General features: G+C 41.3%; 1 pseudogene; it reads left to right on the plus strand.

Annotated features, from left to right (window-relative positions):
- Nucleotides 1-4,113: 4,113 nt before the first annotated feature.
- The window catches only part of LOC139458010 (cell adhesion molecule CEACAM8-like), a 30,485-nt pseudogene continuing 8,981 nt past the window's right edge, over nucleotides 4,114-25,617 (plus strand).

Below are 25,617 nucleotides of genomic sequence, written 5' to 3' on the forward strand. Positions count from 1 at the left end.
AACTAACTCTGTGACCTTAGGCATTTGTCGCCAATGACGTCACTGTCAGGAAGCGATTTCGGAAGTGCAAGGTACGCAAGTACGGGTCATCATATAGGGTCACCCTGGACCTGCCTGTTCTTGGCCTGTCAGCGTTCCGACCTGTCTGTCTGTAACGTTCGTGCAATATGGGCGTGGGTGGCTCCCATCTGTATCATACCCAAGGCTCGTTCACGTTGTTCGACTGTGAGTCGTGGCATTTCTTTTGTGTTTTTTTGTCACTGTGGATGTCTGACTTGCCGTTGCAATCGTTTTATACCCTTACCCGCACGTGCATTTGCAGTTGTCCGTGGTGCACGTGTTTTTCACTTTTTTGCGTGTTATCTCGCAAACATGTAACAGACAATTAACATTTTCTGCATACACTATTGTTGTATTAAGGTTATGTGTTTTAGATAGACTCCATCGAAAAACAATTTATACTTTGTCTGAAATTTATATTTTCAGTTGGTAAAGTTTCTTTTGGACGTCAGTTTAATATAATAAAGTACCAGATGCTTGAAAAAAAAAGATTACTCAGAGTATATGATGGATGGTACAGCTTATATGATACACGCAAAGATATATAACATTCAAACGAATTATCTTGAAATTTATATACACAACTTCCAACTCTAAAATTAATTACAATAAAATGATGCTATCGTACAAATGTCACAACTGAATGCTTATAAAAAGTGTGAATAGCAGCTTAATGTAATTAATATAAAGGGGGGTTAAATTACCTAAATGGGTGTCTTACATATATTCTGGCTTATAATACTATGTCATTCGACGCCATTCATCTCGGATGTCCTCTTCTAACTGATATTTGTTATAAGGGCGACCTGGTGGTCGTGCATGCACGTTGCTATATAAGTGCAATAATCTTGGACGCGACGTTAAACCCCATTTAACCTCACCTTTTATATTTCTGTACAGTGAGTCAATTTTAACAATCTTTCCATTGGTTGAACTTGAAAAGCGACCTTACAAAATTTCAGCTCTCTTTTATATTAAAAAAACATGACTGTACAAAAAAAACAGCGGCCATCAAATGGTAGTCCCCTAATGATACTGTCTCTACAGAGAGGAACGAAAGGCTTCTGGTTAAGATGTGATGGAAAAAATGTTCAGAACGAAACATGTTTTTAGGATAATATCCAACAGGGAATGAGGAGATGGTCATCATCTTTGTTCAAACAACTTTTCATAACTTGCAGACTCCAGCGACCCAATTATGACAGTGACCACATGCATAGGCGGAACAGCTTCCTTTACCTGGAACTATGATGTCCAGCCATTCTATGCCATCGAATGGTATTTTTGGGATAAACTTATTGCAGACACAGCTGTTCAATCGTTTTCAAAGGTATGTAAATTAGACTATGTCCAAGATGGAAGAGTGTTGCGAGACACTAAATATGCACGAAACTAAAACATAAAGTTTTTATAATGCGGATGGTACACGTATGACCTCATTTTTCTCATTTCAGACACAATCGGACTTTTTCCATTCATACTCACCTTATGTTACGGCCGCGGACTTAATTTAGGTCCAAGATGATCACGATGAGGATATTTAGGAGAATAAACTCTGACAGCACTGACACTGAATAAATGTATTCAGTGTCAGTGCTGTCAGAGTTTATTTTCCTAATCATCCCGTATAAAGTTCTACTTAAGTCTTCCACTCATCGTGATCATCTTGGACCTACCTCATGTCGACCGATTTGAACGCAAGATAAATGCCCTTGTCGTGAGTATTGTTGGTGATAATGAGTATGCATCTTAAGATAAAAAGAAAAATCATTTTGATATTGATATTATCATGCTTTAATGTTTTATCGAGAAATTAAGTCCGCGGCCGTAATATAAGGTGAGTATGAAGGGAAGAAGATATAAAGCACTTTTTGTCACCATAATAAATTATGTCAAAATAAATATACAGAAATGGCGATCGCTATATATACTACTCAAAATTTGATAAGGATCACTAGGTGATATGTGTGTAAGTTATCACAAACATAACAAAAGACATGACACTGACTCAGAAACGTGTTTAATCATGTTATGAATGAAAATGCATGAACGGCATGAACTTGTATCAATATGGAATGTTTGAAATCTGCAAACACCAAAAGGCATTTCATTAAAAAATGTTAACAGCAAACAAGAGAAAGAATTACACAGTTATGAGGGATAGTCCATCATTACACTTAGTCGATGAAATGCCAATATCGAGTATGGCCTCCCCTTGCATCAGTGACGGCCTGACAACGTCGAGATATGCTGTCAATAAGCACCCGGATGTTCCCAATGGGAAGGTTGTTCCACTCTTCCACGAGGGCATGTCCGAGCTCTGCCAAAGTCGTGGGTTGTGCTCTACGGCGTGAAAGGGCAACCTGTAGCATGTTCCAGACATGCTCAATCGGGTTCAAGTCCGGCGAGCGCGCTGGCCAATCTATGCGGACAATTGTCTCCTGCTCAAGGTACTGCTCAACCACCCTGGCGCGATGAGGACGGGCGTTATCATCCATCAGGATGAACTCAGGGCCAACAGCACCAGCGTAGGGTCTGACGTACTCATCGAGGATCTCATCCCGGTACCTCACCCCCGTCATTGTTCCTCTCTCCAGGACATGAAGATCTGTCCTTCCATCTCTGTTGATTCCACCCCAGACCATGATGGAACCACCACCATAACGGTCATGTTCACTGATGTTGGCATCATGGAAACGTTCACGTTGTCGTCGCCACACCCGCTGCCTCCTGTCTGTAAAAGTTCAAACAATACCTGGTCTCATCGGTGAACAGAACTGGAACCCAATCGTTCCGTGTCCAAGTGACATGATCTTCAGCCCATTCCAATCGCTCCCGCCGGTGTCGAACAGTCAGGGGGATTCGGACACATGCCCTTCTCGAGTAGAGACCTGCATTGTGAAGACGATTCCGTATCGTCTGAGTGGACACATTCACCCCCGAGGCGTTCAGGAGGTCGTTACGTAGGCTGGTTGCTGTCCAGAGGGGATGATGTCGTGCCTGAAGAGCCACAAAATGATCTTGGCGTTGGGTTGTCGACCTCTGACGACCACCCCCATGTCGGTGTGCTGCTGTACCAAAATTTTGCTGTCGGGACCAGGCCCTGCTTACAACGCTCTGGCTGACGTTTAGTGCATTGGCAACGTCACGTTGTGAATAGCCAGCATCAAGCATTCCAATACATCTGCCCAGTTGTTCTGTCGTCAGGCGACGCCTTACACGTTGAGGGGGCATTGCGGAGATAAACGTAGTGTAAACACTCAACTGAGTTTACAGTTTCACAATGAATCAGACACCGTTGCCTGATTGGAAATCGTGCAATGGTAGCAAAAGCATGAACTGTGATGTGAAACGCATTTCCCATGGCATGAAATCCACGTGCAAGTGTGTTGGAGACGTTTTTGATTTCACTTGAACACAATATTGCCAGTTATGCAGTTATTTTGGTTTTTTTATTAAGAAAAATATCTACGATCCTTATCAAATTTTGAGTAGTATATTATGTGTACAATGATAGACGACACTCTACTTCTCCTTCAAACATTACTTACTTAACTGAGTAATATTGCAGCCTGAATACATCGCGAATCATTTTCAACTAGTCTTTAGCACTACGTGTGACGTTCAGTGTACTCAATGTCGATGAGAGAGATTAGCAGTATGTCATTCATGCAAGAGAACATTTATGCGAGTTATTGCGAGAATCAAGCTGATACTTCACCTCAACAATAATTAAAACACAGTATTTGACACACATTTTAACTTCAACGACTCTTTTGGTGAATGTTGTTAAACGTATTTTCTTGATAAGCTATTTTCATCTGTTTGCACTTTGACAAAACAACTGCAAATCACCAACAATACTAAGCTTTATGTTGCGACGAAATATTTTCAAATTGTTGATCTATGTAGACAGTTGCACTTGGTAACAAGCTTCTTGGAAGTGTGATAAGAAACAGCATCTACAACGGTATACAGAGATTCTGATTCTCTAATATTTGACTAATAGTGATTTATCCGGGGAGGCATTTGGCTAGGGGTATATTGTACTCTATGACACCGGAAGGACAAGAGTCGGTCACGAATGAACACAACAGGCTGTTAACCAGATGTAGGTGAGGTTCAATTATCCTCAAAGAAGAATATTTTAACACACCTTCTCACATCATTGTAAACGGACCTATTTGTTAACCACTCCCCTCACCCCACGCCCCGCCACTCCATATTCAATTTACAATATCTTCGCGGCATATGCATAATACATTGATATGGCTATTTGGTTTGGCAAATAATAAACATGATGATGAAGATGGTATGACCGAGGCTTATAAACAGCGCATAGTGAGGTGAAATATGGTTTCATAGAGTTGGCCTACTGAGATACCATGAGCCGTTTAAATTTGATACCCCACGCAGACCCAGACGAGGAATCCTTGTTTATTCCCTTAATGTCCAACGCCAAGTACCATCTTTTAACATCTTTGGTCTGACGCAGTCAGGGATTGAACCACCGACCTTCCAGTTTCCGGGCAGATGCTCAATCCACAAGAGGACGAAGGCGGTCCACAGTGCTTGGACATACACTTGTAAACTCCGGATGCATGCCCTAAACAATCATTTGTTTTCACGGGAATGGATAGAAACAATGTCAGAAATCACATAGAAGGTTTGAGACGCATTGACTGATTCTAATAAACATTACAGTCCAGCTGCCATTTGTAAACATGGGTTTGAGTTCCGATGCGTGTGTGAGTGCGTTTATACATTCTTTACCTTCAGGTTCACTTTTATGTCATATAATAAGCCATATATTAGACAGTTCGTTTGTCACATTGCTCTCAGAGAAACCATCACAATCGAACATTAGCGCATTTGTCGACCCTGTTTCAGGTGCTGATGCAGATGCTGACCTGCTCCTCCACCTCCCAGAGTCTTCCTCTAGACCAATCTCTGCACACATATACCCTGAACATGTCCTCCACATCCTGGAGTCTTCCTCTAGACCAGTCTCTGTACTCGTATACCTTGAACACGTCCTCCACATCCTGGAGTCCTCCTCTAGACCAGTCTCTGTACTCGTATACCCTGAACATGTCCTCCACATCCTGGAGTCTTCCTCTAGACTAGTCTCTGTACCGTATACCCTGAACACGTCCTCCATATCCTGGAGTCTTCCTCTAGACCAGTCTCTGTACCCGTATACCCTGAACACGTCCTCCACATCCTGGAGTCTTCCTCTCGACCGGTCTCTGTACCCGTATACCCTGAACACGTCCTCCACATCCTGGAGTCTTCCTCTCGACCGGTCTCTGTACCCATATACCCTGAACATGTCCTCAACATCCTGGAGTCTTCCTCTAGACCAGTCTCTGTACCTGTATACCCTGAACATGTCCTCCACATCCTGGAGTCTTCTTCTAGACCAGTCTCTGTATCTGTATACCCTGAACATATCCTCCACATCCTGGGGTCTTCTTCCAGACCGGTCTCTGTACCTGTATACCCTGAACATGTGCTCCATATCCTGGAGTCTTCCTCTAGACCAGTCTCTGTACCGTATACCCTGAACACGTCCTCCACATCCTGGAGTCTTCCTCTAGACCAGTCTCTGTACTCGTATACCCTGAACACGTCCTCCACATCCTGGAGTCTTCCTCTAGACCGGTCTCTGTACCCATATACCCTGAACACGTCCTCCACATCCCAGAGTCTTCCTCTCGACCGGTCTCTGTACCGTATACCCTGAACACGTCCTCCATATCCTGGAGTCTTCCTCTAGACCAGTCTCTGTACCCGTATACCCTGAACACGTCCTCCACATCCTGGAGTCTTCCTCTCGACCGGTCTCTGTACCCGTATACCCTGAACACGTCCTCCACATCCTGGAGTCTTCCTCTCGACCGGTCTCTGTACCCATATACCCTGAACATGTCCTCAACATCCTGGAGTCTTTCTCTAGACCAGTCTCTGTACCTGTATACCCTGAACATGTCCTCCACATCCTGGAGTCTTCCTCTAGACCAGTCTCTGTATCTGTATACCCTGAACATATCCTCCACATCCTGGGGTCTTCTTCCAGACCGGTCTCTGTACCTGTATACCCTGAACATGTGCTCCATATCCCAGAGTCTTCCTCTAGACCAGTCTCTGTACCGTATACCCTGAACACGTCCTCCACATCCTGGAGTCTTCCTCTAGACCAGTCTCTGTACCCGTATACCCTGACAACGTCCTCCACATCCTGGAGTCCACCTCTAGACCAGTCTCTGTACCTGTATACCCTGAACACGTCCTCCACATCCCAGAGTCCTCCTCTAGACCAGTCTCTGTACCCATATACCCTGAACATGTCCTCAACATCCTGGAGTCTTCCTCTAGACCAGTCTCTGTACTCGTATACCCTGAACACGTCCTCCACATCCCGGAGTCCTCCTCTAGACCAGTCTCTGTACCGTATACCCTGAACATGTCCTCCACATCCCAGAGTCTTCCTCTAGACCAGTCTCTGTACCCGTATACCCTGAACACGTCCTCCATATCCTGGAGTCTTCCTCTAGACCAGTCTCTGTACCCGTATACCCTGAACACGTCCTCCACATCCTGGAGTCTTCCTCTCGACCGGTCTCTGTACCCGTATACCCTGAACACGTCCTGCACATCCTGGAGTCTTCCTCTCGACCGGTCTCTGTACCCATATACCCTGAACATGTCCTCAACATCCTGGAGTCTTCCTCTAGACCAGTCTCTGTACCTGTATACCCTGAACATGTCCTCCACATCCTGGAGTCTTCTTCTAGACCAGTCTCTGTACCCGTATACCCTGAACATATCCTCCACATCCTGGGGTCTTCTTCCAGACCAGTCTCTGTACCTGTATACCCTGAACATGTGCTCCATATCCCAGAGTCTTCCTCTAGACCAGTCTCTGTACCGTATACCCTGAACACGTCCTCCACATCCTGGAGTCTTCCTCTAGACCAGTCTCTGTACCCGTATACCCTGAACACGTCCTCCACATCCTGGAGTCTTCCTCTAGACCGGTCTCTGTACTGGTATACCCTGAACACGTCCTCCACATCCTGGAGTCTTCCTCTAGACCAGTCTCTGTACCTGTATACCCTGAACATGTCCTCCACATCCCAGAGTCTTCCTCTAGACCAGTCTGTGTACCTGTATACCCTGAACATGTCCTCCATATCCCGGAGTCTTCCTATATAGACCAGTCTCTGTACCCGTATACCCTGAACATGCATTATGTCCTCCATCTCCCAGAGTGATCCACGGTGTACACGTGGAGGGGGCAGTCCTGACTACAGACAACGTCACCATCGTGGACAAGGGTGTCAATGTGAAGAAGAGGGCGTCCTGTCAGACTGGAGTCAGGGATACACTCTGAATGTTCTGTGTGAGTGGAAAGATTGTTTTGTTAATGTCTTGTGTTGTTGTTTTTTAAAACGTAGTATGAGTTGGTTAGGACATAAACGAAACAGTTGTTTTCATAATTTAAACCACACTGAATTAAATTTGGTACTTGAACGTGAAGCATGATGTTTCAAACGTTCATCTTAACTCTAATGGAGGACAAGGATGTCTACACGACCGTCGTGTCAAACTGAAGCTAAAGGGGGAACTGTCAGACTGGAGTCAGGGATACACTCTGAATTTCTGTGTGAGTTGAAGTTAGTTAATGTGGAATTGATTTTAAAAGTATCGTGTACAGAAGGAGAATGTTTGCATATCTCATTTAGTGTGGTAATATTCAATGTTGTTGTTTTCTTGTGGGGGACACGGGTGGCCAAGCGTCGCGATTCGCTGTGCAGTGACATGGGTGATCAGTTATGATAGAAAAATTATTAGATTATTTATATCATTCAGATGGACCAGACACGGTACAGTTTTATGACATCAGAGACAACGTGTCTGCAGTAGAAGGTGACCCTCTCACAGTGAGATGTTCTGCTGACTGTCACCCATCCTTCACTGTGACCTGGTGGGACACATCCAGACAGAGGGTGATCACGGGACAGAGGGAGGCTGTGTTGTATATACCAGCTGTAGACATATCTGTGTCTGGACAGTACATCTGCCACGTCAACAGTACACATGTAAGATTATATTGAAATTAATCTGTTTAGAATCACATATTACCTATTACTTACAAACACCACTTTCAAACAGAATACAAGACCTAGGCGTGCTATTGTAACGGCACGTTGTTTGGTATTCCCAAAGAAGCTCTTTTTCAATTGATTAATGTTCATTTGAGTTTGTTCTTTTTTTTTTCTTTTGTGTGTGTGTGTGTGTGTGTGTGTGTGTGTGTGTGTGTGTGTGTGTGTGTGTGTGTGTGTGTGTGTGTGTGTGTGTGTGGGTGTGTGTGTGTGTGTGTGAGAACATCAGTACAGGTAAGAACATATCTTATCTTATAGAGCACAGGTGATATATGAAGCTTCTAGCATGTGCTGTATCATGGCATCTGTATCTGGAGTACTGAAAGAGATGCTTTCTAAGAAATCGTAACGGGGTAACGGTGTACTAGATGACTGTCCTATGCTAATTTGTTTAATTCATCACTGCAGGGCCACAACCCAATAATAGAATTGCTCTATTGGCAGTACAATTTAACTTCTATTTTACTGGATGTAATTTCAGTTGTGGTTCACAGAGTTTTATAGATTGATATTTCGATTATTTGTACAACACACATATTCTTTTTTATTATAATTTGGCTAACGTAAATCATCACAATCACAAATACATGAACTCCGACATGTTTATATTCTTAAAAGTGATGTGAAACATTGTTGATATATAACATGTTCAACATTATTATAATACAAAGATAGTATCAATTTCTTTTAAAAGATAGGTGTTATTTCCCTGTAATATTTCATCATTATATTATAATTTATATTTGTTTGGGGTTATTTTAACGCCGAACTAAGCAACATTTCAGCTATATGATGGGCGGTGGGGTAGTCTAGTGCTTCAAGCTTTCGCTCGTCACACTGAAGGCCCGGGTTCGATTCCCGACATGGGTTAGATGTGTGAAGCCCATTTCTGGTGTACCCCGCCGTGATGTTACTGGAATACTGCTAAAAGCGGTGGAAAATCCCACTCACACACTCACTCAATCAGCTATATGACGTCGGTCTGTAAATAATCGAGTCTGGACCAGTAAATCCAGTGATTGACATCAACACGCAATTCGGATGCGATGACATGCATCAAACAAGCCAGTATGCAATTGGTACAGTTCAGGATGATAGAGACCGCCTCCGTGGTCTAGTGGTAGAGCGTCCGCCCGGAGAGCGGAAGGTCCGGGGTTCGATCCCCGGCGGCGTCATACCAAAAGACGTTAAAAGATGGTACTTGTTGTTACCCTGTCTGGCGCTCGACATGAAGGGGCTAAAACAAGGAGTGGTCGGCTCAGAGTCAGTACACTGTGTTTGAGTGGGGTATTCATGTTAAACTGCGGCATTGTATCTCAGTGGGCTAGCACTATAAATCGGCATCAGTCAGGACTAGTACAAGCAGCCACACAAACACACACATGTCCATGCACGTTGCTATATAAGTGCAATAATCGTGGACGCGACGTTAAACCCCATTTTACCTCACCATTTCACCTCAGGATGATAGAAATATTACAATACCATATCCTGAACTAGAAATTCTGAATTTCAGTGTGGTGGTTTATGACCGTGACGTGGAACCGAAAAGTTGTGAGGAAATGGATGGTGAGCTGTTATGTAGTAAGAAGGACATGGTAGTCATGCTCTGCAGAAAGTGAATATGGTCATTACCTATCAATAACAAACAAACGTTCTCCTCATACAGTGGTCATAGAACCGCAACCCTGATGACTCGTCTGATGCCACCTCTCATACAACTCACAAACTAGATACTCTCACAATTGAAACAGATATCTTTACATATATAGATTGCCGTTACTAGAAGCCTCATGAACAGAATTGTTTTTGTTTCCAGTTTCAATTCCCAACGTCGATGACATCGTCCCCGTTGTTGCTGTCTACTCCATCAACCTTACGGCTGTATCAGTTGTACTTGCAGCAGCAGCTATTCGTGTATGCAAGGATGTACGACGTATGTACTGGGATGTCATTTAACTTAGTTCATCTGACTTAGATAACCTCACTGTGTTATACAGGATGTTCCTTAAACAGAGGCAAATAATTGACTACGGAAAACAATGTAGCCATGGACTTGTTGGAACAAAACGTTGGCAGTATTGATTTAGTGAACAAATAGTATAGAAAATATTAATCAAATTCTAAATATAATAGGTATGATATGCCAAACATAATAGTGAAATAAGATTGCTTTGCAGTTGTGAGAGTTAACTGGCTGAAACCTTGATCTGTAGATTTAGAGGTAACTCATGAAGCAACAACATTAATTATAGGTCTGAATTACACATTTCAGTTGTAATAGTTTCTTGTTTTACATAGAATAAGTAGATTTACATGTTACCATAGTACATCAAACTAATATACATAATAAAAAGATATCGTCGAAGCTTTATTTCATGGACACTTTTAAAAATCAGATAAAGTATAATCCAACATATATAAGCCATATGTGCCTCATTTGTGTTCAACAAAGTGTGTTTCTGGTGATGTCATATATTAAGTAGATGTCCTTTATCAATTGGATTAACGTTAGTTGCAAAAATGTAACTAGTTACAGTAACCGACTACTGTGTGAGGGAACAGTTCTACATCCACACGTCTCTCCATCCTTCAGCTTCTCCTACAGAGGATAACGGTACCAGGTGAGTGAACAGTTCTACATAAACAAACGCACGTGTGTAGATTTAAATATCTCACCATGCATGACTCTTATATGTCTTTACAACCACAACTCACACAAAACAGTTCTGTTATCTATGTGCATTCTAATATCAAATTGACAATTTATGATTTTAAATTATCAAATTATGCCATAATTGAGTTAAGTACTGGATCATTTTTTATCAAAGCACCTCAGTCTTTACGCGCATTCAGATTGGTTTTCGTATTGTCGTCCATAACATAAATTGATCGTTACAGAAAGGGGCGAGTGTTGACGAATGGACAAATGAGCTGAAATTGTGTCACTTTGGCCTGCAGGAATACAAGTCGCACGGATTATGTGTCCAGGTTTGTCAGCTTTATACCTGTGATCGTGGATTTCAATAAAGTGGTAAGAGTCTTGCAACACTTCAGTCTTTGGTCAGTTATCGATGTTCATGATAACAATAACTGGATTGTCTGGTCGAGACTCCATTATTAACAGACCGCCGTCATATAGCTGGAATGTTGCTGAGTGCGACGTTAAACAACAAACCAACACCAACCAACCAGAATGAAACATGCTACTGACTCCTGGACGACCGCCTCTTGATGTATAGCATTCATATCGAGCGTCAGCCAAGGTAACAAAGACCTTCAGGATAAGCATTCCTGGAAGTAATTTGTGCATAGAAAATACAGGAATACTAAATTCGTTCCACATGATATCACATGACACGTATTTGTCAAACATTGATATGAATAAAACTAAATTGTAGTAAGTTAAACTTTCTAGTTTAATATCAGTTTCATCGATTTACGAATTAGGGGAGTGAGTGAGTATGGTTTTTACGCCGCATGTAGCAATATTCCAGCAATATGACGGCGGGGGACACCAGAAATGGGCTTCACACATTGTACCCATGTCGGGAATCGAACCCGGGTCTTCGGCGTGACGAGCGAACGCTTTAACCACTAGGCTACCCGACCGCCCCTTACGAATTAGGGGAACACACACGAGCAAACATGTTGTGGAGATGACTACATTATACATCACAGTGTTGAAAGGCGCCACATTTAAGACATGTGATGTTCAATCATAAGCTTATTGCATGCTGCTTGTTGGATATCGTGGAGACAGAGAGGTAAGCAAGAGAAAAACGGGATGTAATCATGTGTGTTTGCTTAACGCCGCACTCAGCAAAATTCAAGCTACGTACATGATGGCGGCCTGTATGTGCTCGGGTGTAGTCCAGACAACCCAGTGATTGATATGAGCAACGACTGGTATGGGTACCGTGACACGCAGTCAACCAAGTCACAGAGCATAACTTCTTGATCCACTAAGTGGCTTTTTAGACAAGCATAGGCTGCTCTTCCAATCTGGAAACAATATTTCAATCGAAACACGGTTACCTGTACCCCAACCAGTTAGACCCGTGACAGACGTTTATAGAATATATCATTAAGAGTGTGTGTGGCAGATATCATGAATCCAGCAATATCACGTCGACCTGTAAAGAATGAATTCTGGACCAGACAAACTAGTGGCAGGTAGCGTGAACAATAATCCACGTCCTCGGTGCAATGCACGATTGCTTTTAGCAATATTCCAGCGGGGGACACCAGAAATGGGCTTCACACATTGGAACCCATGTCGGGAATCGAACCCGGGTCTTCGGCTGACGAGCGAACGCTTTGACCAGTAGGCTACCCGACCACCCAAAAGAACCTTTAAACATATCCTCGTGTTTAGAAAATAATCCCCTTTACAATGTTGCTGCTGTTTCTGACAGCTATTATGCAGATCCAATTCCAACATGTACTGACTGACCGTTTATTTGAACTGATATCAAAAAGTCAAAATTTGGATGAATAAATCCGTTTCATATAAACAGTTTAATTTGTTTAAGAAAACCTTGTATATTATGATAAATTCAATATAGTTTTCACAATGAAATAATGAAACTTGGTGCGGTATTACATTTGTGTCATTACTTAAAACAATGGAAGCTGAAGGAAAAGAGATGACAGGAAGATCTTAGGAAAGAGACGACGAGAGATGAAGAGAAAGAGATCCTCGGAAGATGAAGAGAAGGTGTTGTAAAAGGCACCTCAACTTGCTTTGAAGAGTTGCGTCCCTTATGCATGCATAGATCCTGTAATCATGATGTATATCTTACACTGACTCCAGTATAACGCAGACACTCCATGTTATGACTGAAACTCATTAAAGCAGCTCTGACAGCAAAATAAACATGTTTGAAAAGTTTAAAGGAAGGTAACTCGTACATGTATACCACCCATGTTTTATCGATTCACCCGGTGGGCTACACGCTGTCACTTAAATGTTTGAGCACGGCCCCTCTCTCTCACATACGCTGCATATATCGATCTGGGAATACATTACCAGGTGGCGTTTCCCTGTAGCCCCACAATACGTAAGACATTAAAGTGGGTAACATGCTATCCCTATTATGATTCACCTGGAATACTTACAACACTCACTCACTCACTCAAACAACCACCCACCCACACACCAACCCACCCACTCACTCACTCACTCACTCACTCACTCACTCACTCACTCACTCACTCACTCACTCACTCACTCACTCACTCACTCACTCACTGAAACAAGGTTCAAAGAGACTTAATACATCCAACAGACCTGATCATGAACTTACTCACTCGTCGCAATTTCCTATGCATATCATACCATATGTAAACACTTCCTCATACTACATATTTTGTTTCGCATTGATTACATAAAATGATTAACAAAGCAAATTTCCTTTAAACGTACATTTCCACAGCACATATCCCAATTCCGTATACAGTGACGTATGGACGGTTGTAGGCAGATGGGTTGACGCAAGTGGTTTCATTGTGCTGCTGCTGATTGCAACTTTTGTCACAACTAGCATATGTCATTGATGACACCTCTAATAGTTTAGGGGGCACGTGTGGCCCAGTCGTCAAAGGCGCCGCAATTCGCTGTGCAGAGGTGCGTCCCTTGGGAACGCCAGAAATCTATGATTGTGGGTTCGAATCCCGGTTCGCCCAAATTATGCTTCCAGGTTTGTCAGGATCATACCCGTGCTCCTGAGTTTCACCGAAGTGGTAAACATCTGAGACCTGCATCACTTCGGGCTTTCCTCCGAAATCGAACTGACACGCCGTGATATAACTGGAATACTGTTCAAAGCGTCGTTAAACCCAGCTCACACTTAATACATTGTCGTTGTGAAGGACATTTGACTATGCTTTGCTATCATTGTATAACACTACGTACAGTTACTTGATTATCTGTATTTACTAACGGGAAAAAGTAACTGTGCGTCATGTAAAGTGGTGTTAATGTGAAAACAAAATAACAATATAATATTTGATCATGCTGGTTCTGATCCTTTCGTGGGCGTTGATCCATTTCATCCCAGACATGTTCTAAGTGGATTAGGCCTGGAGAAACAGCCGGTTAGGGCAGATCAGCAATCACATGCTGTCTCAACAAATATGTCACAACATGTGCAAAATGTGGGTGGGCATTATCCTGCTGCAACGTGACGTTACGTACCTACATTTGAAAAAGGTAGAACAAGATTTCGTACGTTGTCGTCGTTGTAGCGTAGGCCATTCAAAATATCATTAACGCAAGCGTCGCTAAATTAACATTCCCCTGGACGCCTGTAGACTCGTGCACGACCACCAGAGTTGTCCAGATGAAATCCTGGACTCATTTGTGAACAGTATACTGTCCAAGCCTTGTCTTCCGAACCACAGCTGCTGTCTGCACCAAGCAAGGCGTGCCTGACAGTGACGTGACGAAAATCGGCGTACCGCTGGACGTCGGGACTGGATGTTGTGCTCCCTCAACTGCTTGCGCACATTTCTGCCACGAATTAGTCTCAACCCAGGAATTGTCAAAGCTGTTAATGTGGCAGTTTGGTGTCGATTCCGTAGATGTACCAACCAAATATGGTTATCTTGCTGACCTCCAAAGATATGATAGTCTGTTTCGATGAACATTAAAGTGTCTGGCAACGTCGTGTTGCCCCAATCCTGACGTAGACGTTGATCTATGCGAAAGAAGCGGGTTAAACGCCGTATTTCAGTATTCCCTCTATATCACGGCGTGTCAGCTTACTGTAGGAGGAAAGCCCGAAGTGATGAAGGCCTCAGACGTTTACAACTGGTGAAATCACGAGAACCTGACAAACATAGAATCATAATACGGGCGAACCGAGATTCCAACCCACAATCACAGGTTTCTTGTGTGCCCAAGGGAGGCCACTCTGCACAGCGAATTGCAGCGCCCTTAGAGGCACCTGTGTAGGTTGCGCATATGCAGATAGTGTTGCATATGCAGCAAGTGTTATATAGTTAGCGTACGAAAGGAGTGGTGATTATGTAGACAGTGTTTATACACTTATAGACAAAAATAACTGTGCTTCATATAAAGTTGAATAGAAATAAAGTTATTCTGAGATTAAATAATGCATCATTCAATACATATTTGTGAAGACATCTCCCCTAGTTAAAGGCCGTATTTCATAATTTGCACGTGCATGGTAATGGACGGTGTACAATTTGGATGTTTGCGTGTTTGTTGGGAACGTTAGTTTGATACTCACACACGTGATAAACTACACCATAGTGAAACAATTTCTGCAGGTGCACTTTGTAACCTCTTAATAGAACGGGCGGGCGGGTGGCCTAGTGGTTAAAGCATTTGCTCGTCACGCCGAAGACCCGGGTTCGATTCCCCACATGGGTACTATGTGTGAAGCCCATTTCTGGGTTCCCCAGCCGTGACATTGCTAGAATATTGCTAAAAGCGGTGTAAAACCATACTAATCATCAATCTAAATAGAACTCTAGACGTTACTGCACCGTTAAAGCACTAAGATGTTCAACAAGATATACTGAGCTGTGCTTAAATTCGTATTTCGCATTAATAATTCGCAAAATTTACAATTTCTATCGAATGTTAATAAGCATAAGCTTAATGATTATGATTTGTTTTGTTTGCAGGTCTGGCCTCCGTGACAGCTGACTCCCCCCACACTGTCACACGTGTTGGCTACGATGTTAACATAACCATGAACCAGGCTAATGTCAGCCACCTATATTACGTATGGAGGAATGGTTCAGAACCTGTTAGACTGTTAGAGGTCGTGCCTAAGTCAGTGTAGGGGTACTCAACAGCAGTCACACCGGCTATACCACCAGGATCAGATACACAGGGGAAGTCCCACTATCACAGACCGGACAGTTCTTACTGGCTGTCAAGGAAACAATGAACAGATAATACCAGGATGTAGACAGGTCCTCGTTATATCACGTAAGTATTATGTGTAATTAACAGAAGAAAATTCCAAGAAGTGAAAGTGCATTAAACTGCATTGCTGTAATAAATAAACAATCTCAGAAAGTAATCATTGATTACCCCTTTAGTTGTGAAGAAAGTAAAACCATTTACTCAGCATATAAAACGACGCAATGATCATGACTTGGCCCTGGTAGACCGGTTTAGTATTGAAGTATTAATATTTTCAACAGAGAAGCCGAGTCTGCCCCCGGACAAACCCCCCCATTCACGCCCTGAATTATTATCATCAAATTGTGTTGGCGGGTCGGATCGGAATTACAGACACTAACGCCAAAATCAGTTATGCAAAGCCTCAGTTTCACAGGCACATGCTACCGGTAGGGCAAATCATGCTTACCCATTTCGGGAGCACCTGGTGTCCTTACTGATTTTCGCGGTCCATTCACATAATGTCCACAGCTATTTGCCCTATGCGCCAAGTGGAATCTATTTCTGCAGAACATCTAGGCTGGCTATTCTCTTGCATTAACAATGTATAAGTGCAGTTTCAGAGGCAAAATCGAAAATACACGATCACTATAAAAATAGTGTTACGACACTGTAGCTTACCTGGATATGTTCGAAGGGTTTAAAATGTCAAAGAACACTGACACTTACAAAAGTTTCTTTCATGTTCATTCTGTGCTATCTATTCCCAGTATTCACAGTATTCACACATATGCTACAGAAAAAAACCTCATATGTATATCACAGCATTCATACTGACGTTACAGAAAGAAATTACACGTGTATACCACATATCTTCCAAAAACAAACTACACATGTTTATCATAGTATTCACACATGTATGTTACAAAATATAACTGCACGTGCACATGCCACTGTATTCAAACATGTATGTTACACCATTAAACTGCCCATATATCACCTTATTCAAACATATATATGGGGCGGTCGGGTAGCCTAGTGGTTAAAGAGTTCGCACGTCACGCCGAAGACCCGGCTTCGAAACCCGACATGGGTACAATGTATGAAGCCCATTTCTGGTCTCCCCCGCCGTGATATTGCTGGAATATTGCTAAAAGCGGCGTAAAACAATACTCAGTCACTCACTCAAACATATATGTTACACAATTAAAGTGTACATATAAATTACCTGATTCAATCGTGTACACAATCAAACTGAACATATATATCACCTTATTTAAACATGTTTGTTACAAAATCAAAGAGCACGTGTTTGTCACATCATTAAAACATATGCGACAAAAACAAACTTTACATCTATATGACAGTATTCACACACATGTTACAAAACTACCCAGCAGGCACGCAACGTTGGATCAACGTTGAAAATTGGTTGCTTTTAGGTTGTGACGTTGATCAACCAAAATGCAACGTTGTATCAACGTTAAATCTTAAACGTTGAGCCTTGGTTGTGATACTGACGTCACAACAACGTTGAATTTAAGACGTACGTACATCATTTCAATTTGACGTACGCCTATTGGAAAATCGACAAATTACCCTACTTTTCCACTCCGTTTCACCTGTTTTAACACTGCGTTGAAACCCAAGCATGATTAGTTAGCCTGCCAATTAAAATTTGAATAAGGTAGGTATATCACATATATGTATATATAGATATGTATGTATATTTATATATATATACGTACACAAAAGTAAAGAAACTCACAAAATAATTACACAACACGGATGATTCTCCGACATGTTTCAGTGTAATCTTTAGGGAGATGTTGAAAAAGAGGTGAAAAACATTTTAACCTGAACAATAAATATCTTGACGCGTGGATTTGAACGCGGTACTTGCATCTGATGATAGTTGGATATTTTGCATCAGCGAGGACAGGATATGTGGATTTGCGACTGCGCGGACAATTCAAAACTTGGCGGATACTCGATCAAGAAGGTAAGTTCAAGTAACATTTGACATTCTGTGCATGTTTGTTTCCATTCTTATTTTGAAAATGAGCTGTAGTTCAATGGTCATTTAGTTATGACACGTAGATCTGTAAAGTTGCATTTTCGCACACACCTTTGACGAACAGATTATAAATAACCCATCAAATCGGTCCATTGATAGGCTGTGTAAGTGGGCTACGAAATAGCTCAGTCGGCACGCGCGAAAATATGAACTGACATTTACTGACGTGTAGTTATTTTTTTTTATATCCGAATATGTTTGAGTAAAGTTACTGGTAAACACCCGATCTATGTGGCCCTAGTTGTTGAAATGTGTACCCGATCGATGCACGTAGCGGGTGTAGCCATTATGATAGAGGTTGCAGCGCGCCATTATCGAATTTCTGTATAGGGTATTTCAGAGAAAGTCTTCAATCAGTATGTTGCATGAAGTCAATTGTCTATGTTTATGCCTTGCTTTGAATGCAATATACCGGACACCTACCATTTTTCGGTAAGGTATGTGCACGAGCCACTTGTGCACTATTTCGCGCCATTTGTGCACGAGCTCATTCCTTAGTGACGGTATCTAAGTTCGTTACACGCCATTTATTTTGCCTTGCTAAATTAACAGGGGGCCCCACACACAACGACTTGAATTAACTTCTTTCGTATGTAAATGTTTAATTACCAATGTACATACAAAGTGCAACGTATCTGTTGAATTGTCACTCCGACGGCTGTCACTAATGAGGTCGGTGCACGCCATCATTTAGGCTACCTTCTATTTTTGAGTACTTTTTCGGTGTTGATGTCCAAATATCGACGTCATGGATCGCTTTGATATTCAATTTGAAAGTTAAATCATATTAAACCATAGAAATGGAAGCGGGGTAATTCTTTCTGCATATTTTGACCTTTATCGCCCTATTTTTTTCAAATATTGATGTTGTCACGTGCCGCTTCATTAGACCTAGTAGCACCGAACAAACATGGCGGATAGGTGTCCGGGGTGTAATGCATGTGTAACGTCAAATTAATAACTTGGCGCTACAAGAAGAAATTATGAAACTGTTCCATTCGACGTTATGAATGAGTACAGTGCCAATACATAGGTCTTAATAAATTGGGTGGGTTGTCAGATTAGGTTGATTGGCTGTCAATGTGGAAACTGTATTTGATATTCGGTATTTGTGACTCAAATTATGTTGCAATTAATGTCAATAGATTATATAATTTTTCTATCCTCGGATAGTTTTGAAAATTATTATTCCAGTGTGAATATTTTTAAATATTAGCAATAGTGTTAAAAAAATAATGCATTAGTAGATTTCTATTGTTGGCTTTAGGACAATTAATCGCAAGGTCAATTATAGATCTTTTAGGATGCATGTCTACCACCATCAGCTGTTCATTCCATTGGCATGCAGGAGGCAAGAATCTGCAGTTATCCAATTTCGAAGTTCCTGAACAATGTGTGTTTAAGTCGTAATATAAAATATTCAAAGTTATAAGACATGAAGTAGCGACTGTTGTAAATGGTGTTTCAGTTTGATACCAAAAAAAGATAAATTATTTACATTCCAACAGGAAAAATATCTTGTGGCGACTAAATTCTATTGTTTCACACTTGAATCACAGGAGGGCTCGCGTGTGGAGATGGTCATGAATATGCATAAGGGCGTCTATTTTTATATACGGACTCCTGTGCTTGAATATACAAAAATAAATAACAGTTGATTGTGGAAAACATGTCTGCTGATAATTGTACTCGCGTATAATACCTCCCATAGTCGACAATGTACAGAAAAACATAAATGCAGGGGAAGGAACTAACATTTAGTCCACTAGTCCTTATAATGATAACATATATCAAAATCCTTAAAAATATTAATGTAGTTATTATTTTATTTCAGTTGATAGTGCTTATTGGATAAGCAAATTATACCTAAATAATCAAGTAACATAAAATATCATCATTGTTTGAGTCACAAATAACAAAAATCAAGTAGTTTCCACTGATATACAATTCCAACACTAGTGCTATTATAATAGTTATTTGATTAAAGATAATTTCAGATGCTTTTGGCTATATTCAATATTGGCTTGTCTTCTTGATTTTACCACTGGCTATCTGGAAAAAAATATACTTGTAGCCATACGGCTCAGTGTTCGCGGTAGGTGTTTGTACAGTGCGTGCAGAAATGAAATAATAAATTTTCAATTCAAATATTTCGCGTGTGAAGTTTTTATTTCAATAAAATCAGTACTAGTACAGCTAATAATTATGACCAAGCTTTAACTTACGGTCCAGTTTTGATATAATGAACGTTCAATCATGAATAAAATATATATGACTGTTGTTAGTACATGCCCATGTGTGGAAGTTTTCTTCCGTCGCTCTGTTTATGATCGTTCGTATTACCGACTACAGTATTCCCTCGTTTTTGCGCCCTTCAGTATAGCACTAACTCGGTTATAGCGCGCGGTAAAGCATGGCTCCCAAAATTTACTAACATTTTCAATAAACTCAAGTTTTCCAATGACACGATGTTTTCCCCCCATATCTCAGAAAACATCAGCTGATCACCGCGATCACGTAACACCGGAAATACCAGTCAACTAATCCATCAGAAGTACGCGCAATTTAATCCTGTTATTATAATATCTGGTAATACAAAAAATGTTCATTGTTTATCTGCACTAATGTTTGCATTATATATTTTTTAATTAGATCTATATTCAAAATTTCATACAATAATGTTTTCAATAATTTCGGCGAAATCGTATGCGAAGTGATCGGTAAATCGCACAACTCACCGTTATTAACAGCAACCACGGTCAGACTACCGTTATTGACGTTTTTACGAACTTTAGTTGCAGGAGATAAAGATACACACATCATTTATGCCGTACCATGACCCGTTAAAAGTCATATTTGAGGCAGTTTAACAATTAAATGTCAACATAACGATTTCGCAATCGAAATTCATGTTGCGCGGTAAGTCCGTACGGTGACGGGTCAAAATCGTTACATACGTCAAAAAATATCCTGCATACCATCTGTACCAAAGTGCTATGCTTGTGGTTCCTATAATTTTAAGTATATATGTCGGAAGCTGCAACTAAAATAACACGATATTGGAATATATTATTCCTGATAAAATAATAATTTAGGATTCAATTTATTCCGATCATTGCATCAAATTTCTTTAAAGTGGTACCAGGTCAGCGCACTTAGTGGGTTGGTGAATTTAAGATCAATTGACAAAAGATCGCCCATTATCCCTGACAGGGCTCGAAGTTGCGTGTTATTTGGTCGCATTTGCGAGTGAAGTTGGAGAAATGCAACGAAATATTTTAAAACACTTATGTCGTGGCGAGTGCGGAAAATCATAAATTATGGTACAATTGGTTATATTACGGGGAGTAATTATTCTTTTAAATCTTTTCGAAATACAGTTTGTTGGCAAAACTATCGACAAAAGTCTTAGCGCTGTTTACCGATCATTCTTTCTAAGGGAAGTAACTCTAGTTCGATTCAAATTATCCAGCCATGCAATGTTGTTTCCAGGGTATGGATGAAAGGGTTCCCACAATCCCTTGCGTTAGCAGACGCCCAAACATGGCGACTCGTGTGAATTAAAAAGGTAATTCAAAAGGAAAACGAACAATTACATCGTATTTTCAAGTTAAGGTGACTGAAACATCAAACGAAACTGATAAATCTGTCACGCCGGAAAAGAAACCCAAAGTCGAGAATGTTCAATCATGTGTGTTTGAGGAGTCGTGGTTGCTTGACTGTGACTGGTTGCGATACGACAAATCGTCAGATACAATGTTTTGTGATTTTTGCAGACACTCAGGCGTATCGTTTGCTGGAAATATTGATTTCGTGAATGGTATATAGCGATTCTTTACTGTGATCAGTTATAATAAATAACAAACAACTCAGTTACGACTTCAAATACACATAATCTTTTATTTATCACGATTGTAATAGGTAATGTTGCCTGGCCACTTGCGTTTCATTTTGGTTATGAAATAAAAATATATACTTAGCTGTCAACGAGTAAATCAAAAAGTGAACTTTGAGCCCTGTCATTTTTTATGTTTGTAGGTGAAATTGAGTTTCAATGCATATAAAACTATAGAAAGATTAAAAGATTTTCAATTGCCCTGACTGAATGTTGATGCGATATCTATGACGACTCTGCAGAATCGTGACCTAATTCAATTCCTGAAACATACTCTATGTCGATATGTACTTACTACTATGCTCTGCCATTATCAACTAAAGCTATTTAACCATTGAAATGCCTTGAACTGTACACTCACTATTTTCATAACATTTCTTTTCATTTCAATGTTAATATATATTATATATTGTGTTGCATGCAGTTAACATTGATTGATACACTTCCAGTTTTTTGCATTGTCAAATTGTTGAATACTTTTTCCAAAGAGATGGCATTTATGAGGCGTTGGCGAATGTACCATGCAGAGGTGGATGACCTTGCTTTACCTACTACTAGTAGTGAGGAAGAAGATGAGCAAAATGAGGTTCAAGCTGATCCCATTATGAATGACTTGGAGAATGCTGACAGTGTCAGTTCTGAGGAAGAAAACATGCAACATTTTGTGTCGGGAAGTGACACCGAAAGTGACACATCTGTTGAGTCCAAGAATGAATTGGGAGATGGAGTAGATTATAACTTGGTGGGACAGCTTGCTGGTTCGGCTAATTTTAATAAATGCACACGTTCATCACTAAATGAACTTCTGGATATACTTAGGAAGCAAGGCCTACGTCTCCCTAAAGACGCACGCACTCTTTTGAAAACACCCAGGAATGTTGAAATCACAGATAAATGTAGAGGTGACTACCTCTATTTTGGGATGGATTAAGGTATTTTAAAGGTCATAGTGCAGCATCCACATGTCTTTGAAAGAACCAATGAAATCTTACTCAATTTCAACATTGATGGAGTTCCTTTGTTCAAGTCATCAAATGTGCAGTTGTGGCCAATTTTATGCAGTGTGAACAACTTTGATCCATTTATTGTTGCAGCATTTTGTGGAAAAGCAAAACCAAATCCTGTGAGTGAATATTTGTCGGACTTTTTAGTTGAACTTCGAGGGATAAGAGACAATGGCATTGATGTGGACGGATGTCATTTTTCAGTAAAAGTAAATTCTTTCATATGTGATGCTCCAGCTAGGGCCTTTTTGAAATGTATCAAGGGACATAATGCATACTATAGTTGTGAGAGGTGTGTTGTAAGAGGAACATGGGAACGCCGTGTAGTATTTGATGTTCAAGAAGGCAACATGCTTGAGCTGAGGACAGATGAAGGATTCAGTAATATGCTGTACAGCGATCATCAAGTTGGAAGATCTCCTTTGATTGACCTAGGCATACCATGCATCAGTTCCTTCCCTTTGGACTACATGCATCTTGTGTGTCTTGGAGTTGTGAAGAGGATTTTGATGTTCCTGAAACAAGGTCCCAGAGAGTGCAAGTTGTCCCATCAGCAAATAGATATCATCTCAAATAATCTAATGTCACTAAATGGAAAGATGCCAAGAGAATTTGCAAGACAACCACGACCTCTTGAAATGCTGGACAGATGGAAGGCAACAGAGTTACAACAATTCTTGCTGTATACTGGACCAGTTGTTTTAGGCAACGTGTTGACCAACAAAATGTATCATCATTTCCTAACATTAACTGTTGCCATGTCAATTCTTTTGGATTCGAAAGATGACACCAGGAAAGCCTATTTGCAGTATGCAAGAAAATTGATGGTCCATTTTGTTCAGTCGGGAAAAGAGATCTATGGTGTAACCTTCACATCTTACAATGTTCATGCATTGATTCGTACGCCAGATGATGTCGAGCATTATGGATTATCACTCAATGAACTCAGTGCATTCCAGTTTGAAAATTATTTGCAAAAGCTTAAAAAGATGGTCAAGAAAGCTCAAAACCCGGTCGTTCAAATATCCAAGAGACTCACTGTATTTGAAAAGTCCAACTGCCAGCCCTACAAGAGATCCTTGTCATCATACATTACAACCAAGAAGAAGAATGGTTGTTTGCTCTTGAAAGACCAGTCATACGCATTTGTCAAGGAGAAGAGAGAAAACGGTGTATATGTATGCAAAATATTAAGTAACCGTAGAATAGAAAGCTATTTTGGGAGACCGTGTGATTCCAAACTTCTGAATATTGGTGTCTTAAAGGACCTGTACATTGGAAGATATGGCCATGAAAGACTTGTCACAAGAGAGGACATTGAGAGGAAAGTGGTCTGTCTGCCATTAGACAACAGAAGTCACCTTCTCTTACCACTTTTGCATGGAGTTGAGAGATCATAAATGGTATTTCATAATTTTATATACTAACAGTACTCACCATACTCACCGCCAGCGTTTGCTCAAGTCGCAGCACTCCGATATGAGGAAGAGTTGCGTCAAAGAGATGCATTAATTCAGTCATTATTGGCAGAACGCCAAGGGCGGATGAACAGGTACCGGTAAGCAGCCCAGTCCAAACCCCAGACCAAAATATCCATGGTGGGTTCGACCCAAAGTGCCAGCACAGGCAACAGCATCTCAGATTCAAGACGACCGAACAAGACAGCAAAAATCATTTAATATCTGTCACTGACAAATATCAAGGCCACACATGATGTTTAAACAATTCCCCAGCCAAGAAGGGTCGAAAACCAACCAGGAAGAAATATACATCCTTGGCAATTTCTCAGTGACCGGGAGTATGGGGCAGGGGATGTCAGATTGTTACAGAGCCTTGTCGCCCAAGTACCAGAGAACCGGAGATTTGCATAGAGCCAGCGCTGGATCATGTTGATGATGAGGAATACAGGTTTCCTAACCGAGGAAGGGCCAGACAGCATCAACCAAGGCAGAGCTATGCAAGTCAGGACCGGCACAGCCCAGCCCTGGTCTTTGATGGAAAGAGTCGTTGGTCGGCTTTTTATTTAAAGTTTAGGACTTATGCCAAACGGGAGAACTGGAATTCTGAGGAGCTACGAGACCAGTTATGCTTCTGCATGAAGGACGAAGCAAGTGAATTCTTTGCTTCGTGCATTGAGCGATATCCCGATATCCAATTTGAGGATCTCGTTAAGAAGTTTCAACGGTGGTATGATCGCCAAGAACTTCCAGAAACAGCGCAGGTAAAATTCAACACCATGCGCCAACAACCAGATGAGTCCCTCGAGAAATGGTCTGAACGGCTCATGTCAACAGCAACAATTGCATTTGACAGATTGCCAGACGACTATGTTGAGCGACAAGTCATCATGAGGTTCTGTCTTGAAGGATGTGAGCAGAAGGGGGCAGGTCAGTATGTAGCCAACCTACATCCCTTTTCTCGTTGGTGTGTTCAGGCGATGCGATCGGTATGCATCTGGTGTGTTTTGGAGAACATATTCTTTATTTAAAACTAACACGAGTGCACGTGAAGCGCGATCTATAAGCTCCGGG

Source organism: Haliotis cracherodii, unplaced genomic scaffold, assembly GCF_022045235.1.
Source record: "Haliotis cracherodii isolate W230 unplaced genomic scaffold, xgHalCrac1.p SCAF_12, whole genome shotgun sequence".
NCBI lineage: Eukaryota > Metazoa > Mollusca > Gastropoda > Lepetellida > Haliotidae > Haliotis > Haliotis cracherodii.